This window comes from Vigna umbellata, chromosome 10, assembly GCF_029865625.1.
Source record: "Vigna umbellata cultivar VRB3 chromosome 10, Vumbellata_1.0, whole genome shotgun sequence".
Taxonomy (NCBI): domain Eukaryota; kingdom Viridiplantae; phylum Streptophyta; class Magnoliopsida; order Fabales; family Fabaceae; genus Vigna; species Vigna umbellata.
In genome coordinates this window covers 22847553-22854969 of record NC_142174.1, presented here as the reverse complement: position 1 = coordinate 22854969, position 7417 = coordinate 22847553, and the positions used below count along the sequence as shown (strand labels likewise).

Here is a 7417-nt window from a genome sequence, read left to right as displayed (position 1 = left end):
GATGAATAACCTATACACAAGCAATGGAAGCAATGGAAATTTTCTTTATCAATACCTGGGAGCATGGCAGCAAGCTTGGCGAGACTGAAAGCCGTGACTGAAATGGAAGCACCGGCGACGGAGATGGAAGCAGACGCAACAACCACCGAAAACTGAGACGCGGCAGAGATGGAAGCAAAGCGGACGAAACAACAAAGCACTTGGCAGTGGTGACCACTCGGAGAGGAGGAGACGACGACGATAAACGGCGGTCACCGGCGATGGAAGCAATCAGAGATGGAAGCAAACGACGATGGCACCGAGGGTTTCTGCTCGCGAGTTTCTGACGCTGAGAAGAAGATGAACGAAAGTGGTGCAGTTGCTGCTGGTCGCGGAAGAAATTTAAACATATTACTGCCTCGGTTCTTCACTTAATCGAGGCATAATACCTTACCAGCTCGGTCAAAAAGCCAACCGGTGCATAAACAAAGTCGAGCAGACCCTTTAGGCTTCGGTTCTCATCAAAACTGAGTTAGTATCATGAAGAAACAGTATCGGTCCTCATTAAACCCGAGGCCTAAACCGTGTACGTCAGAGGTTGGCAGTGGAGCTAAGCTTTACGCCTCGATTCTCATCAGAACCGAGTTAGTAGCATGGCACGTCTTTTCTGTCATGGCAGGTGGGGGCAGGTCTGAAGCAGACACATATGCATCGGTCAGCGCAGAACCGAGTTCGTAGCTCTCTTCAGGCATCGGTTTCTTCGAAACCGAGTTAGTAAGTGCGATCAGAGGTTGGAAGTCACATCAGCTGGTAGGTTTATGCTTCAGTTTGGCGTAGGACCGAGTTAGTATCATGCTTTAGGCATCGGGTTTGGAACAACCGAGGCATATATGTTAGCTTTATTTACGGTTCTGCCACCGGGCTTTTATACGCTTCGGGTTTGCTTAAACCGAAGCATATATAGTTCTTTTAAATCCCTTTTTTTTACTAGTGTGTACTAGTGCTTATTGCACATCAAATTTGTATGGGTGCGACACTGATCACCCACAAACAAAAGAGAAGAAGTTGGGAAGGAAAAATCAGTCAGTAGAATTGGCATTACCAAGGACAAGGAAAAAGTTGAAGAGATCGGTCAAGAGTTGAGTGTTTTAAGTGTAGTAAGCTTGACCACTATGCAAACAAATGCAGATCGAGAAAGTGCTACAATTGTGGTAAGTACGATCACATTGCTAAATTTTGTCGAGTTGAGAAGAAAAGTGAGAGAAACCTTCTTACGGAAAAGGAAGATGAAGAAAAGTGAGGAATCTTGTTGATGACAAAGAGCTCGGATGTAGTGGACATGAAGAGCTCGATCCCAACAATGGATGAAGTGATCTCGGTAAATGGTGCAACAAATACGGAGAAGGAAAATGTTGTTAAGAAGTCGACCAAGATTATTGAGAAATCGCCTAACACTACAGGAAAAGCGTTATTTTCCGAAGCAATAATACCGACGGCCTCTGGGCCTTCGGTAAAGTTGACTTACCGAAGGATGTACCGACGGTCATGTAAGTGGTTGATTACTGAAGGCTTTTTAAGTTTACCGAAGGCTCGCTAGGCCGTCGGTATATTGATCGACCTAATGAAATGAAAATTTGGGATTTCCCTCTCTATTCTCCCAATTTTTGTTTCCGTAGAACCTCTCCCCCAAATTTTTCTCTCTCACTTCAGAACTGCAGGTTAACCCCTTTCTTGCTGCAATTGGTGTGTCGACGTTAGGATAGTGACGGTAAGGAGAGGGTGGTGGTTGACGAAATTAATTGTTCCGAGGGGGTGGTCGAGGGTGGTGGTTGGTGTTGCGACCTGACGACGGTGTTCTGGCGACCTCACCACGGTGTGCTCTAAAGTTAAAGGAACTTGGTCGACGGACGTCGTTGGAGGGGCCACTATGGGCTTCTGTCGCTGTCGTGCTCTACAAAGGTTGCCATCGTCTAGGGCTATCTTGGTTGAGGTAAGTTTTGCGTTTAAAAATTCGTTCTGAGTGTAATTGTTCTTCAATCTGTTTGATGTTCTTGTGGCAGCACTGTGTGATGTTGTTTGTTCGAAAAAGTTTTTTATTTTGTAATTGAAATGAGGGGCAAGGCATTGGCCTGCCACTGAGAAGGTTCAATTAACCTTAGCCGTAGTTTAGGGAAAATAAAAGCAACCGGTGAAGATTGAGTAGGTGAAGATTATAACTTAGTGGTTTGTACTAATTTTTCTTGTGAACAAGTGGGTTACACTTCACCAGCACACCAATTGTCGAAGACAAAGCTCGAATGCTAACAAAAACACCCCATAGCTCCCAAGTCAATGTCCCAGTATTGGCTATCTTTTTCAGAAACTCAACCTTCACTAGCTGATGAACAACAGTTAGGCTCACAATTACAATGAACAACCTATTCTTACCAACTCCCTTAAATATGTTCTTGTTCTCCAGTTCCCTTGCATTTAACTCATTGAACACTTGGCAGAGGACAAAAGAATTTAAGATAATTGTGTTCTTCACCTTCTCAGTAACATGAAAGATTGATCTTCCCCTCAATTCTAAAACCAGTTGTACCATAACCTGGTACAATGCCTGTGAAATCAGGTTCCTCCACATAAGTGTAGTTATCAGTGGCTCAACTCTACCTACAGGTGGCATCTTCATGAGATCATTAGTAGGTTCCTCGGTGGCTAAAGCCAAAGCTCTCCTTTTCCACTTCAGTGCCTTCTATTCCCTTGGAAAGTCCAATATCTACATCTTTTAGAGCAGGTTCGTCATTTGTGGCATCACCTGTGATTGGCACCACATTACCCTTCTGCTTTAAACATTCAACCATCAGAAGCTTGTTAAATGGAGATGATCTGGCCATGACCCTGATTCTGTTAATCTTATCCATTCTTTCCTCATGTACTGAGATTATAAAGTATTTCAGAATCAAGAGTGTTATAAAATGAATAAAATTCTTTCCTTTTAAAAGAATTTAAAAAACCAAAGTGGTTACTAACTAAGATAATTGATTCTGTACTTTTTATTTGTCAATAATTATTTCAATTGTATGGCTGCAAAGCTTATGTTATTTTTAATTATTTAAAAGTGTTTATTACAAATGAAGTTTGATATTGATTGAATGGTTTAGAAGTGTTGTTGAAGGAGGGTGGTTTGGGTGGTGGAGGAAGCAGAGTCTGGATTATGGAAGGAGTAGCAGTGTGAAAAGGGTGAGTTTAGTGTGTGGAAGTGAGGGACAAAGGGAACAAAGGGTGTTGAATTATAGAGGAAAAAACACAGAACAGAGAGGAAGAGCAGAGAGTCAAAAAGACACACAAAGGATGAAAATAAAAACATAAATAAATAAGAAAAAGAGAGAGAGAGTGGGGGGACGTGCCCCTCTACCTTTCATTTTGCTTTTCTATTTTTTTAAGGTACGTTATTTCTTCTTTGATCACTGAAATGTTGGTCAGGATTCACATTTGCCACCAACTATAGTTTGACATGATTGGTACATATATATTTATTCTAGATTACATACAAGTATGTTTAGATATGACTGTTGAACTTTATGTCCAATTGAACAGAAACAAATACATGGCAATTTGGTAAGAAAGTAATATGGTTTAAGACAGAAGAAAACAAGGAAAACGTGTATGGGCAGGGTAGAGTGGGAATAAAAGTGGTTGTAATGGGAGAGAAGAGGAGAGGATCAATAATGGGGGCTTTGAGTTTAGGGTCTGGAAAATGATTATGGAGTAGGCCGTCCCAAGATAATTAATGATGGTTTGGATTGGGTCCAAAACCAGCATCAGCACCCTTCCTTACCCACTCACCCCTATCATGAATTACTCTTGTTTTATTTATGCTTTGGTTGTTCTATTTTGAGGTCTCCATAATTTAGAGTGTTGTTTGTGTAATTTTCATGTTTTGGGAAGTGTTGGCAGTAATCATTGTTCTTGCCGTAATGATGAGAAATCATATGAGTGAGATGTCCAAAACCAAATCCAGCTGCCTTAGCTCATGTGTTAATTTGCATGCTTTGTTTTTATATGGTTGAGAGAGTGCTTTAACTATTCAACAAAGTAAATGTGAAATGATTAAAAAGGTTCCAGAAAAGGTCAAAAAATAAAAGGATGGAGGGGTGTTAAGCATTGTCATTATACTAAAGCAGGGTTGTTTTAGTGGCATAGGCTCTGTTTCAGAATTTAGTGTTAGGTAATTAGTGGCACAACTCCATCTTTCTCAAATTACTCTTTCATCCTTAACACACTTCTCTACTTTCTCTGTTTAAATCACTTCCATATGCTTTTTATAGTTGTAATAATCTGTCTAATAATCATTAAAAAGTAATATTCTTGAACCAATATTAAAATATACTAGATTATTTGAAGCAGATGAGTTTCTGAAAAGGGAAGAGTAGGTGTCATTGTGGCAATGTGAGGATGGGTTGCATGTGATTTTATTTGATTGTAAATTTGCCATAATGTGTTATGGAAAACCAAGGTACAGAGCACCACTACTAGTTTTTGTTAGGAAGTTCATTAGGAAAATATCATATATGTTAAAGTGTTAGGCTATTTGGAATGACTGTACTTTCCTAAAATTGGATTCAATTATGTATGTACATTTAAAGGAGTTTTCACACGAAATTCCATTTGATGTGTTAGGGTGAGCTTTTAAAGGACTTTGAATTGTGGCCAGAAAGGGAGGACGAGAGTCTACGGAGAAGACTTAACTAGGAAAGGAAAGCAAAGGCAAAGGTATGGGGACACAAACTTCAAGATGCATGATTGAAATTGCATGAGTTTGAATGTTAAGTTATATTGATTGAAGTTTTATGATATTGTAAACATTAAGGTTTGTCAAACTTTGTTGTGAATGGTTCGAAACTGATTGCCATATATGTAAGAGATATGTTTTGGTACTTTAATTTATGCATGATGAAGTTGAAAAAATAAAGCATGTACAATGGCCTCTTCCATTGGTTCTAATCTGTGAGAATTAGCCATGAGACATCTTACCATGTTTGTAAGATCATAGAATGTGTAGGTTTAGATTAGCATTTTCAATTTAGTAATGTCTTCTACATCAAAGCAACTTGACTAGAATCAGAGCAATTTGCCTTCAACAACTGAAGTGAATTTTGTTCCACTTCCCATGTTTGTCCAACATTAAAAAAAGTTTACAGTATTGGTTGTTTGAATACAACACAAAGGAAGGTTTAGGTTCAGATGACCACTTGGCTTGTAGCTTTGGCTAACAAGATTACTCAAAAACAAATTCAAAGAAAACAAAATTATGTTACTGGCCACTACTGCTACAGTGTAGTTTGTGGTCCAAATTCCTTGTGTAAAGCAAGATGCATGTGATCATATCAGCATGGTTTTGGACCACCTAATCAAAGTGAATTCAACACTCAAAATGAATGTAAACAGTTTTGGCTTTTCAAATCATAAAGGTTTGTTATCTGTTTAGAAACTGTCCACATAACACTGTCTCTTATTGCCAAAGATATGAGGCCAAGTTAGGCACACAAAGGTCAAAAAAATGAGTGTTCTCTCTGTTGTTTAGTGCACTGGATTAGGCAAAATGGATGTTTCAGCACTTGGTCAATCTTTCTTTCTCTTTCAATCAGTGTCCTACATTAGTGATATGTAGAGCCTAGTTTTCTTCTCACTATACCAGAACCTGTATGTATGTAAACACAAGTACACAAAACAACAAAGAAAGAAAGATTACAATTAAAAGGTTATGTGATATACAACAGTAAAGTACAAACAACCTCTAATATACGTAGATGATTCAAAGTTTAAACTTATTTTGATGCTACTTCAAAACAGATTGAGAAACACTCTTTTGGTAACATTGAAGCTACTGGATTGAACCACAAAGTCTTCACAGTATTAAAAAATCACAGGAAATTAGCACCAAAGCAGAGAAAAAACTGCACCATAATTGGTTATGGACAACGGAAAATTTTAGACTTCAAATTGACAACTTGGATGGCCAAAGATTGAATAGGCAATTAAGTAAAGTTTAGAAACGAAGTAGGCACTGAAATGTAACCTAGGAAATGCTCTACATCATATTAATAAAGCAAATAAACATAAATCAAGTCGATTCATACTCAATTCAAAACTTGGTTATCATTTTAGGTAACTCAATATCAGTGTCTGTTGAGTCATACTTGAACCAACCTTCATTTCAACATCTGTTGAGTCAAGCTGATGATGAATTTGGTTATGAGCATCCAACTGTTGGTCTCACAATTCCTTGTGGAGAAGATGTGTTCTCAGATATCACTTCTCGCTTCGATAGCTGCTAACTGCTTGAAGATGGAACTGACTTAGATGTAGACATATAGTTGACACACTTTTCTATCATAGTTTCTTACCTTGAGAATATTTCCCTCTCCATGTTTGATGAATGAATTTGTAAAATCAAATTTAATTTGAATGAGAAAGTTTTTGAACACTAACCTTTTTCACGTTTTATTCTCACATAGTATATATGTATATATGTTAAAGAAAATAACTTTATTGAATAGGAAATGGGCTAAGCATATGTTTATTTAAATCAAACGACCTGAGCAAGATTTCATCAATATAGTTGAAGAAGAAAAATGATTTAAGATGGTGATGGACAAATTTATGAACACCAAAATATGATGTCACAAACTTGTTTTCAATCGGCAAGTATGACCGAATCGTTCAAGTAATAAACTTAGTTAGACCAAGTATCGTTCTTCCCAAAGGACTCACGGCCTAGTTTAGTTATGTGGTTTCTTAATTAACTAAGACTTACAAACGAATTAGTTGAGGTTTAAAATGCAAGACAGAAAATAAATATGTATGCATGAATTTTGATCAATGGCAAAAAGCAAAAGATAAACACTTTCAATGAAATTTATGTATGGATATGTTGTTGGGGGTCAATTTCATCTTATCCACTCTCATATATTTTTAGGAATTCAACAGTCAAATCATCATTGTTAATGCCACTCTCTAATGTACCTTTCCAGAAGGCTTCTCCCTAATCACGAGTTCATACAATACCTAGCATTCCTAATGATCAGTTCATAAGTGCAGGAGCTTAATCGACAAAACCAATAATCATGCATCGAATGAGTTAAACAATGCAAGCATTAAGCAAAGAGGAAAAACCCTAACTAATGATGAAAGAAAGCATAAGTCTTAATTAAAAGATGTAAAAACAGATTCCATATATGAGAGTTTCACAAGATTACATTGATTCCCCAACAAACATACAGAGTTTAGTTCACCATATTCATGGTGAACCTAGATGAATTACAATGAAAGAATGAAAGAATAAACCCTAAAAAGGTGAAGAGGAAGCCTCAGCATCCAAGATCCTCCTTCAAAGGGGTGGAAGAGAGAGTGTTTGCTTCGTTCCAGCCAGAGATCCTAACCCTAGGAAACCCTA

General features: G+C 37.9%; 1 pseudogene; it reads right to left on the bottom strand.

Moving 5' to 3' along the window:
* Positions 1–2209: 2209 nt before the first annotated feature.
* Positions 2210–2644, bottom strand: LOC148192198 (putative calcium-transporting ATPase 13, plasma membrane-type pseudogene; annotated as a pseudogene).
* Between the last annotated feature and the right edge of the window lie 4773 nt (positions 2645–7417).